The 11,846-nt window shown below is 37.4% G+C and overlaps 1 long non-coding RNA gene across 1 annotated transcript in view; it reads left to right on the top strand.

Annotated features, from left to right (window-relative positions):
- The first annotated feature begins 206 nt into the window (after window positions 1-206).
- LOC138838569 (uncharacterized) overlaps window positions 207-11,846 on the top strand; it is a 28,485-nt gene continuing 16,845 nt past the window's right edge. Inside the window, exons 1-2 of the long non-coding RNA XR_011375662.1 lie at window positions 207-313; window positions 3,605-3,652. This is a non-coding gene — a long non-coding RNA (uncharacterized lncRNA). The remainder of the gene's footprint in view (window positions 314-3,604; window positions 3,653-11,846) is intronic.

The following is an 11,846-nucleotide window of genomic DNA, read 5'->3' as shown; positions in this document are numbered from 1 at the left end:
ACCACTTGAGCCCACAGCACCACTTCTGGTTTTCTGGTGGTTCTTTGGAAATAAGAGTCTCAGAGACGTTCCGGTCGGGGCTGGCTATGAACCATGATCCTCATATATCAGCCTTCTGTGTAGTTAGGATTAGAGTTCTGAGCCACCGCCACCCGACTTAATTGTAATTCTGACTTTTCTCTCTCTTTTCACAAAACTGGAGGAGGAGGGCCAGCATCCCCATATGGCTGGAATCCACGGTGACCCTCTCATTCTGGAGGTGGGCTCTGGGTCACGAGCTGTCTCGCTTAGCCTGTTGAAACAGCTCCCTGAGGTAAGACCCACTGTGCCCTGGCTAGACTGTGAAATTCATTGTCCATCCAGCCTTACTGGACTTATTATATTGTATTGCTTTCTGCATCATTTTCTAGCACCTGGACAAACTTATGATACATACTTACGGAATGAAAATGTAATGCCTTCTTAAGAAATTCTCTTAGGGCTTGGGAATGTGGCTTCATGGTATGGTGATTGCCTAGCATGAATGAAACCTTGGGTTCAATTCCTCTGTAACACATAAAAAAGAAAAACACTGAAAGGAATCTGTGCCTCAAGTGGTAGAGTGCTAGCCTTGAGAAAATAAAAAGCTCAGGAATAATTCCCTACCACAGAGTTTAAGCCCCTGAACTGGCAAAAAAAGAGTAATTGGAAAATAAAGAACCCATACTTGAAATATATAATTGCTCCTTTCATACTGACACCTGACAATAGCCCCTAATTCATGTATTTTACTTATGTTAGGATACTGTGTGGAAAAAAGGTTTGTTCATTAAGTCACAGCAATTAATGCCAGGAATGTGCTTAGATGTTAGGTGAAGATTAATTCTGGAAATTCAACGATTCCAGGATTTTGTGTCATCACTGCTAATCACAAAGTGAAAATAGTCTAAGTGTGATTTTGAAAACTTTCTGGTCAGTTTTGGCACCAAAAAGGCAGAAGCTAATTAATAGTTGTGACAGAAAATAAGGAATAACTCCAGATGGAAGGAAAAAATGATAGTAACTAAGTTTACCAGAAACTGGTCTAGAGAACCATTTTTGGTTACTGAAGAGCTAGTTGTCAAGTAGGCTTTTCCTCATTGCCTTTAGCATTCTAAATCTCTTAGGCTAGTTCTTAATCTCTGCATGATAAATGTATCTCCTTCTATGCTGTTCTTTCATACCTTATCTCCTTTGTTTTCTAAAAATCTCATTCTTTCTACATTTCTCTATGAACATTTCCTGATACTAAATACACCTATACAGATGTCACAGGATGCTAATGTAAGGGTCCCATAGCTCATGAGTCATTAATGTAACAAAATGGAAAAGGAGGACATATTTACTGCTACCTCAATTTTTCTGAAAATCTACTATGTTATCATTTGGTTAAAAATTCCATTCTTTGTCTACACAGTGTCATTCAGTGCACATATATGCAAATATGAGCTGGGTGTTGGTGGTTTACACCTGTAATCCTAGCTACTCAGGAGGTTAAGACCAGAGGATTGTGGTTCAAAGCAAGCCTTGTCAGGAAAGTCCACGAGACCCTTATCTTCAATTAACCACCAGAAACCCGGAAGTGGTGCTGTAGCTAAAGTGGTAGTGCGCTCAACTTGAACTGAAGAGCTGAGGGACAGTGCCCAGGATCAGAATTCAAGCCACACAACCAACAAAAAGTGAAATATGACTTTAAGTTTTCCCAAAAAGAACGACAAGATCAATAATCTTCCCAAGCAAAAAAATTAATTCCAAAATGATTCAGTGCACCTGCTTTTGCTGAGTTATGTTATAGAATCTTTGCTGTACATATTCTCTAAAAACAAATCGTTTAGGGATACAGGTGGACCCATTGCAACAATGAGATGTACAAGTCATTATGTTGAAAAACGAACTTTACAACTTTGGTGGGGGGGGAGGATAGGGTGAGGGGAGAGGGGGTATGGGAATGGAAGGGAAGGGGAAACAAAGAAGAGGCAACAATGCTTGATAAGAAATGTGCTCGTTATCTTGCCTGTGTAATTGTAACTCCTGTGTACGGTATTCTCACAATAAAAAAAGTCAAATACTAGCTTTCCAATAAACATCTAATATTTCTTCTTTGAAGAGACGTCTATACAGTTGATGTCACTTAGCATTACTCCTACGTGGAACACGAAGTATGAGGCCACTCCCTTTTTAAATCATGCTTGCTAATCACGCAACTTTGTAGACAGTAGAATGGAAGCATAATTCTGTTTCCAATGCAAATCAGATATAAGAGCATGGACTTAATTGGAAAAAAAGTCCATCCTGAGAGAGCAGGGATTATACTAGCCATCAACTGGTGGATAAGATCACATTTATTTTCTTTCCTTTACTTATATATTTTTTGTTGGTGGTGGTCTTGGCACTTGAACACAGGGCTGGGAGCTGTCCCTCTGCTATTCAGCTCAAGCCTAATGCTCTATACTTGAGCCACAGTGCCACTTTTAATTTTCTTGTAGTTAATTGGAAAAAGAGTCTCTGGGACTTTCCTGTCCAGGCTGGCTTTTAACCCTATCCGAAGATCTCACCACCACCAAGCTTAGGATCACATTTCTAACAGTGTACACTCAGCATATGTAATGTGCATGTTCATCTATCTTTATATAAATTCTTTAGTTAAAAATCTATGCTACACCTTAGTCTTTACACTCACAAAATATTTGTAATTTAAAATTTGATACTACTGGAGCAATACAACCTAAGAATGTAAAGTAGTCTGGGAAGTTCAGTTTGCATCCAGCCTGGGCAGAACAGTCTTTGAGAAACTATATATAATTAACCAGCCAAAAGTTGGATTGGAAGAATGGCTCAACTATTGGAATACCAGTCATGAGCAAGGTTGCTGAATAAGATGTTGAGGCTTTGCATACATACATGCAATCATACACATATATACAGAGGCACTTATATGTGCACAAATACACATATGAAGCAACTCTCAGAATATGTGGAAAAGTTAGAAAACAATAGAAAACATGTCCTGAGTAAGACTAGAATCAATTGATAATTTTTAATGTTAGAAAATCCTCAAGTGAACTTTCTTCAAAAAAGTTTAAGAATACTACATAGATAGGGACCAGAGATAGTAAGAGAGTCAAGTAATCATTATTAAAAGGATCAGATCCATGGAGGAATGAATCAGAGACTCCTGCAGGTGCATCTGAAAATATTCATATCCTGTGTCAAATGTTAGAACATCTTTGAAGAGTACATGAACACTCTGAGCAGTGCAGTGCATAATATTACTGGAGAAGTTCAGAATTGCTAGTCTGTATCTAGATTAAATAAACCAAGAATCTATGGAGGGGCAATGTGATACAAGGCTAGAATTCTAGCACTGAGATTAAGATAGGAGATTAGATAGTGGAATTACACAGTGATACCTTCCCTGGACCAGGTAGTATACTTTTGTCTTAATAAAATAAACCAAACAAGAAAGGAATACAAAGTTGGACGTTTGGGCTAATTTTGTCATTATGTTTTGAGAAGTCAAGTTTCTTATTGAAGTGCAACTCATATATAATCCTCAGTTGTGTTTTAAATGCACTCTTCATTACAGAACCTTAGATGCAAAATGGATCATGATTCCCATCCAAAATTTGAAAAAGTAAGTAATCATCACTCTGTTTGATTCCAAGGAAAGGATGAAGGATTACAAAAACTTAAGCCTGGAGAAATAGCAAAGTTAATCTAATGACGGACTATGTAGATCTTGCTAAATTGGAGTTTAGATTTAAAATAAATACTTTGGTTTTGTTTGTAATTTCATATTCTATAAGATACTTACAAAATTCTTTTTAAGTACAGTGTTTAATTGACAAATTTACAAATGTTTCTTGCATTCTATTTGCCTAGAATATTCTTTCATAAGAGTTATAATTAGAACTCAGCTAATAGATAATTACAACACTTCATGTATAAAATTATAATGTGAATAATGTAGAGAGAGTTGCCAACAAATGGATGATATTAATTTATAAATTTAGAAAAAGGGCAATTTTTTTTGGTCCGGTAGTGGGGCCTGATCTCTGGGCCTGGGTGCTATCCCTCAGCTCTTCAGCTCAAGGCTAGCCCTCTACCACTTGAGCCACAGCACCACTTCCAGTATCTTTCTTTTTCCTTATGTGGTGCTGAGGAATTGAACCCAGGGCCTCAGGCATGCAAGGCAAGCGCTCTGCCACTGAGCCACCTTCCCAGCCCGAAAAAGGGCAATTTTTTGAGGCTTTGATATAACATGGTATGAAGAGAATAATTGTGTGACATCTTCTTTCTTCTAACTGTATGTAACACAGGAAGCAATTTCCCTTAATTACTTCCTCTGTATACAGTGAGAAAAATGCTAGGTTTGGGATTTGTTTTTATTTTTGTTTTTGTTTTATTGGTTTGTCCTAGGGCTTGAACTCTGGGACTGGACACTCTCTCTGAGCCTATTTATTCTCAAGGCGTGTGCCCTACTATTTCAACCTCAGATCACTTGTGTCTGTCTTTTGCTGAGAAGTTTATTGGAGATAAGAATCTAGGGAACCTTCCTGCCCGAGTGGGCTTTTGTCAACATCTACTGCGTTGGGGTCCCTGGGTAAGGGTAACGAAATCACCAAGACATAAGGGATGCAGAGTGCAAACAGCAATTGCCACTGAATGCTGTGCTTTATTGTCAGTGGTATTTAAAGACAAGCAAGCATGAGCTTTGCCAAGATTTGGTCAGAAGACATTCACACAAAAATTTCAACAGATACATTTTTACTTGACCTATGAGACAATGTCTTGGTATTTTATGATCTAACCTATTTTAGAGCAAGCTCAAACCACTTCTTCAATATCAGGAAAATGCTTGACCAGCTGATTATCTATGCTTAAGCAAGCAGAAGAGCTACTTCCTCAGCTCCCAGGAGTCTGTGACATGTGTTTTGAGACAGGGAGAGAGAAAATTTTCCCTCTCTAGCCCGGCATCCAAGAGCTTTCTTAATACTCAAACACAGCTCTCGGATAATCCTGAGGCCAGAGCCTGCATCATTCTGCCCCTTTAACATAGACCCTGAGTCTTCACAACTTTATTCTTTTTTCTTTTGTTTTAAAAGAAAAGCTTTCCACAGCGTTATCATAGACGCTTGCATTGGTTTCATAAAAATCAAATATAACAGTACAAGTGCAAACAAAATAATAACAATAATGATTCCCATACTACTAGTAGTATTTAAAATGCTATGTTGTATTTCTTTCGGATCCAACCCTTCCAATTGTTTAATAAATGCATCAGCAATATTAGAAGCATCATCATTTGTAAATTGTTTACCAAAAATATCATGTACATTAAATTATAACTGAGCAATCAATTGAGGAGCTGTAGAATTTCCAGATAAATACTACTGTATTACATTCTAATCATGTATAGATTTATTATATTTTATATTAGTAATGCAAAAGGTAGTAAAATTCCAATCACATTTTAATAATAACTGTTTTTCCACAACCAATAATATTTTTCCTAACCATCCCACTGTCTGTTTAAGAATATTAATCTGTGTTTATATTAGAGCATCAATTTCTACCTGTGAGACCCACAATTCATGTGAATCCCAGTGCCATTCTTCCACAAAGTGCTTAGTTTGTAAGGAAGTGTATAGGGCAATTCCAGACACTGCAGCAACAGTGGTAATAGCAATTAAGTTTAAGATCACATATAATGGCTCCAATCATACGCTTTGTACGTTTTAGTAGTTTGGTAAAAAAATTCAATAACAACACTATCCAAAGGATTTTGGGACCATTCTCTTCCTAATTTAACAGGTAGCCAAATATGAGTTCTTTGTTGTAATATCATAGTACTATTACTGTCATTAAAATTAAGAGAGGAATTAATGCAAGAATACAGGCGACAAGCTACAGCAATAAGACAAGATGCAGAAATAAAGGGGATCCAAATAGGGAAAGAAGTAATAAAACTCTCCCTCTTTGCAGATGACATGATCTTGTATTTAAAGAATCCCATAGACTCCACTCCCAAATTACTCAAGCTGATTCAAAACTTTGGTAAAGTAGCAGGTTATAAAGTTAACCCCCAAAAATCAATGGCTTTTCTATATGCCAACAATGAGAAAAGTGTGGCTGAAATTAGGAAAGCAACTCCATTTGTAATAGCCCCATAAAAAATAAAATACCTAGGAATTAACTTAACCAAAGAAGTGAAGGACCTCTATGATGAAAACTTTAAAATCTTGAAAAAGGAAATCAACACAGAACTTGAAAAATGGCAAAACCTCCCATGCTCCTGGATTGGAAAGATTAACATCGTGATAATGGCAATACTTCCCAAGGCTATCTACAAATTCAATGCAATACCTATCAAAATTCCAACCTCATTCTTCAAGGAAATAGAAGAGGCAATCCAAAAATTCATATGGAACAAAAAAAGACCCCGAATAGCAAAAACGCTCCTCAATGGAAAGAACACTGCTGGAGGAATATCAATACCAAATTTCAAACTCTACTATAAAGCCCTAGTAATCAAAACAGCTTGGTATTGGCACAAGAACAGACCTCAGGACCAATGGAATAGAATTGGAATCCCAGAAATGAACCTACAGACCTATAGCCATCTAATCTTAGATGAGGGAGCTAAAACAATAGAATGGAAGAAAGACAGTCCTTCAGTAAATGGTGCTGGCAAAATTGGTTAACTACATGTAGAAAACTAAAGCTAGATCCTTATATATCACCCTGCACCAGAATCAACTCCAAATGGATCAAAGACCTTGAAGTCAAAGCAGACATTCTGAAAACATTACAGGACGGATTAGGAGAAACCCTAGGTCTCCTTGGCTCAGGCTGAAATTTTCTTAATAAAGACCCGGAAACACAACAAATCAAAGAAAGTTTGGACAAATGGAATTGCATAAAGTTGAGGAGCTTCTGCAGGGCAAATGACATAGCTAGCAAGATCAATAGAAAGCCCACGGATTGGGAGAAGATCGTTACTAGCCATACAACGGACAAGGGTCTCATATCTAAAATATACTTGGAACTCAAAAAATTAAACCACCCAAAAACAAATCCTCAAAGAAACAACTGCCCAATAAATAAGTGGGCGAAAGACTTAAAGAGAAACTTCTCTGAAGAAGAAAGAAGGATGGCCAATAGACACATGAAGAAATGTTCAACATCCTTATCCATAAAAGAAATGCAAATCAAAACAACTGAGATATCACTTCACTCCAGTTAGAACTGCAAAAAATCAAGAACTCTAACAACAACAGATGGTGGAGGGGATGTGGACAGAAAGGAACCTTACTTCATTGTTGGTGGGAATGTAAACTTGTTCAACCACTTTGGAAAGCAGTATGGAGGTTCCTCAAAAGACTTCACATAAAGCTCCCCTATGACCCAGCAATCCCACTTTTGGGCATTTACCCAAATGTTTACAAACAAGACCACACTAAAGCTACCAGCACATCTATGTTTGTTGCAGCATTATTTACCATAGCTAAGATATGGAACCAACCCAGATGCCCCTCAGTAGATGAATGGATCAAGAAAATGTGATATATATACACAATGGAATTCTATGCCTCCATCAGAAAGAATGACATTTCCCCGTTTGTTAGGAAATGGAAAGGTTTGGAAAAAATTATATTAAGTGAAGTAAGCCAGGCCCAAATAAACAAAGGTCACATGGTTTCCCTTATTTGCAATATCTAGTATATTTATGAGTCAAGCAGAAAAGGTCAGATAATGTGATGTCAGGAAAATGAACCCTTAGATATGTATTTTAATGTTTTTTACTTTCATGCATGTGTTTCTAATGCATTTATAAGATTATCTCTTTGTTGCTTTGTATGTCCCTCCCCCACAGTATAACCCCTGCTTTCACTATATTTGATGTCAGTATAACTTGTGGAGGAGATGGGGAAAACCCAGTTTTTTTAAGGATACAGGTGGACCTGTTGCAACAATGAGAAGTACAATTTGTCATGTCCAAAATGAGCTTTACAACGTCGGTGCGGGGGGGGGGGGGGAGAGGGGAAGGAGAAGGATTGGGATGGGGGGAGGGGAGGCTGGGAAGTGATGTGAAGGGTAAACAAAGGAGGAGGCTGCATTGCTTGGTAAGAAATATACGCATTATCCTGCCCATGCAATTGTAACCCCTCTGTACAGTATGTTCACAAATAAAATAAAATAAAATTATAAAAAAAAGAATATAGGCGACAATTAAAACAAGAAATATTAGGAGAAAATGTAAAATTTCCCACTAAAAATACATAAGGCAGAGGTACACAAGCAGTAACATCATAAGATTTGTACAAAGTAAAATTATAAGTGGATGCAGAGTTCGACGTCCCTGAAAACGATCCATTTGATAGCATCACGGGTTTCAGCACTGCTCTGACCTTCCAAATTGAGTCTGAAAAGCAGTGAGTACAGCCATGAAACCCAGCATGCATCTGCAATGCCTCCATCTCCCTAGGCCATCAGTCGATCTCCAGCATCCTGGTAACATTTGATAAATCACATCTGGTACTATTCCATTCTTAACATGTGTTAATAAACTGTCCAAAAGGTCCCTAATTAATAAAATTATTGAACACTTTTCCAAATGTCCCTCTACACTCTTGCCACACAAAAGGCTGATATTATAAATCAATATAAGTAAAATCAGGACACATAGGTAAGGATAACTTGCCATCAAAGGTGACACTTTCCCAGCTACTATTTATGGACCAAGTAGTTAATCGCTTCAGCTGTGTTGTAGAATTGGAAGTGCGTTTCCCAGGTAAAACCCAATGTTGCCAATTCATAACTAAACATGGAGGAGGCCCCAGACAAACAGGCAAGGGATGAGTATAGTAAGTAAAATTTAAAAAGCTACCATCATCCTTATTGCAAAATGTCAAATTATTCCAAGGAGAGATTAAACAGCAGGAACATTATAGATGGTTATATCCATGTCTCCCCAAACAACAGGTTCCAATAAAGGAGGGTTAGGAACAAAAGCCCGAATAACTTACATTAGCATTAGCATGGACAGGGTTTACAGCAAGCAGGGCACACATGGCTAGAACAAGTTCTCAGCCATGACAGGTTTACCAGTGCATTGTAACATCTTCTGTCCTTCTCCAGTCAACTTTTTTACCTGTCCCCAGGTGGGCAGTGGGGATTTCTTCTTCCTCAACTGGTGGCTGATTCGTTGCAGGATATGGGGCTGTCCTCACTGGGCCGCGTCTGTATCCATTGTGCAGGAAGACAGTATTGTTTGCCATCCTGTGTAGACACAAAACTCTATCCTCATCCCTTATGTAATGTTCCTAGTTGCCATTCTGCTTTCAATGTAATCTTAATCTATGTAGGAGCATTTAAATAAGGTTTTTGTGATATTTGTTCAAAATGGCGCTCAGCTCTAGGTAAAATATCTCCTTGTGGTAAGTTAAAAACGTTAAGAACAAAAAGAGCTTGATGTAAAATTATTTTAGGATTTTGCATGGAAAACCACAAAATATCCATACCTTCATCCAACCTTTTCCTCCTTTTTAATTTTTTGATTTGTTGTTTTAGTGTGCAATGAACTCGTTCAATAATGGATTGTCTTGGGAGTTATATTCTATTCCGGTAATATGTACCACATCATAAAGTTCACAAAATCTTTTAAATTTGATACTTTTATAGGCTGATCCAATATCAGTCTTTATTTGGCAGGCACTCCCATAATGGCAAAAACTTCCAATAAGTGTTCTATTACATGGTTAACAGTTTCTCCCGTAAGGGCAAAAGCCCAAATTTGGAATAAGTATCTATTGTAACATGTACAAAGGAAAAATGGCCAAAGGCTTGTACATGGATTATGTCCATTTGCCAGAGCTCCTTAGGTTGTTATCCTGAGGATTTACTCCAGCAGGTACAACTCTCAAATGCATTGGTCTGCAGATGGGGCACCTTTTTATAATTTGTTTACCTTGAGAATAAGGTATTTTATAATGCATATGTAAATGGCCAGCATTTGTATGTAAATGAGCATGATCTTGTTTAGCAGAAGCAAAACTAATTTATCAACCTGATTATCGCCATATACAAGGTACCCAGGTAACGAAGAGTGAGCCCTAATGTGAGTTAGCACTTTGGCCTTATGTTGTTGCAGTAATGCTTGTAATTGTTTAAATAATTGGTTTAGCTGGGGTTTAGATGAATAAGGAACAGCAGTGACTATATTAGTCACAACCCCTACAGCATAGGCAGAATCAGTATCAATATTAACATCTCCCACAAAATCTTGTAACACCTTAATAATAGCAAAAAGTTCATTTTGTTGAACTGATGCTAAAGTAGTTGTTTGAACCCAATATGTATTTGTTGTCCAATAAACACTTTTTGTTTTGGAGCCATCTGTAAAAACAGTAAGAGCAGTGGAAATAGGGACCTTGGTAATTATATTATTAAATACAAATTGTTGTTTAAGCAAGCAATTCCACGATCTACCTTTGGGAAAATGATAGGAAAATTGCCCAGTAAAATTTACTAATGTAATTTATAGCATTTCAGACATGTTTAACAAATATTTTACTTGGTCTTTTGGCAAAGGAAGGATAATTTCAAATAAATCATACCCTGATAGGGTGAATACCCATTGCCTGGCCTGTTGAATAATAATTGCCAACTGTTGTTCATAAGGCATATTTTTTGTAAATCTATGCAGTGTATAAATCCATTCTAATGGTATCTCATTTTGTCCTATAATTCCTTTTGGGTGTTTCCATGTATCTAAAATCAATAAATTTATGAGTTGACTTAGCGTTACTCGATGTATAACCATTTATTTTATTCTCTGTTCTACAAATTGTACTTCTCTTTCTGCTTCCTTAGTTAAAGTTCTTTTGCTATGTAAATCAGGCTCCCCTTGTAACAATGAAAACAAATTATGTAATTGATAAGTAGGAATTCTTAAGGCCAGTTCCATCCAATTAATATCTCATAGGAAATTTTGAAAATCATTTAACATATGTAATTGATCACGTCATAAAGATATTTTTTGAGGTGCGAATGTTTGTCTACAGACAACATATCCTAAATATTTTACCAACATGTCTTTTTGTATTTTTTCAGGTGCTATTATTAATCCAAATTCTTTAAATATAGATGGTAAGCACTGTAACACCATTTCTAATTCTGTCATATTTGGTCCTGCAACTAAAATATCATTCATATAATGAAAAATATAAATGTGAGGCCATTTTTGTCTAACAGATTTTAAGGCCTTATCAACATATATCTTATCAACATATAACACATAGTTGGAAAATTCATCATTCCTTGGGGCAACACCTTCCATTGGAAGCGCTGATAAGGGCCTTGATGATTTATTTGTGGTAAAGAAAAGGCAAGTCTGTTACAATTTTTTTTTTTTTGTCGGTCGTGGGGCTTGAACTCTGGGCCTGGGCGCTGTCCCTCAGCTCTTCAGCTCAAGGTGAGCACTCTACCACTTGAGCTACAGCACCACTTCTGGTTTTCTGGTGGATTATTGGCGATAGGAGTCTCACGGTCTCTCCTGCCCGGGCTGGCTTTGAACCGCGATCCTCAGAGCTCAGCCTCCTGAGTAGCTAGGATTACAGGCGTGAGCCACCAGCGCCCGGCCTGTTACAATTTTTTACATGTACAGGAATGGTAAAAAAGCAATCTTGTAAATCTATTACTATTATTGGCCAATTTTTAGGAAGCATTGCAGGCGATGGTAAACCAGGTTGTAAAGCTCCCATAGGGTACATGGAAGCCTTTACTCCTCGTAAATCAGTCCGGAATCTCCATTTCCCTGACTTCTT

Source organism: Dipodomys merriami, unplaced genomic scaffold (genome assembly GCF_024711535.1).
Source record: "Dipodomys merriami isolate MVZ:Mamm:240054 unplaced genomic scaffold, mDipMer1.0.p SCAF_283, whole genome shotgun sequence".
Taxonomy (NCBI): Eukaryota; Metazoa; Chordata; class Mammalia; order Rodentia; family Heteromyidae; genus Dipodomys; species Dipodomys merriami.
Note: the sequence above shows the minus strand (reverse complement) of the source record. Positions and strands in the feature narration are given on the sequence as shown.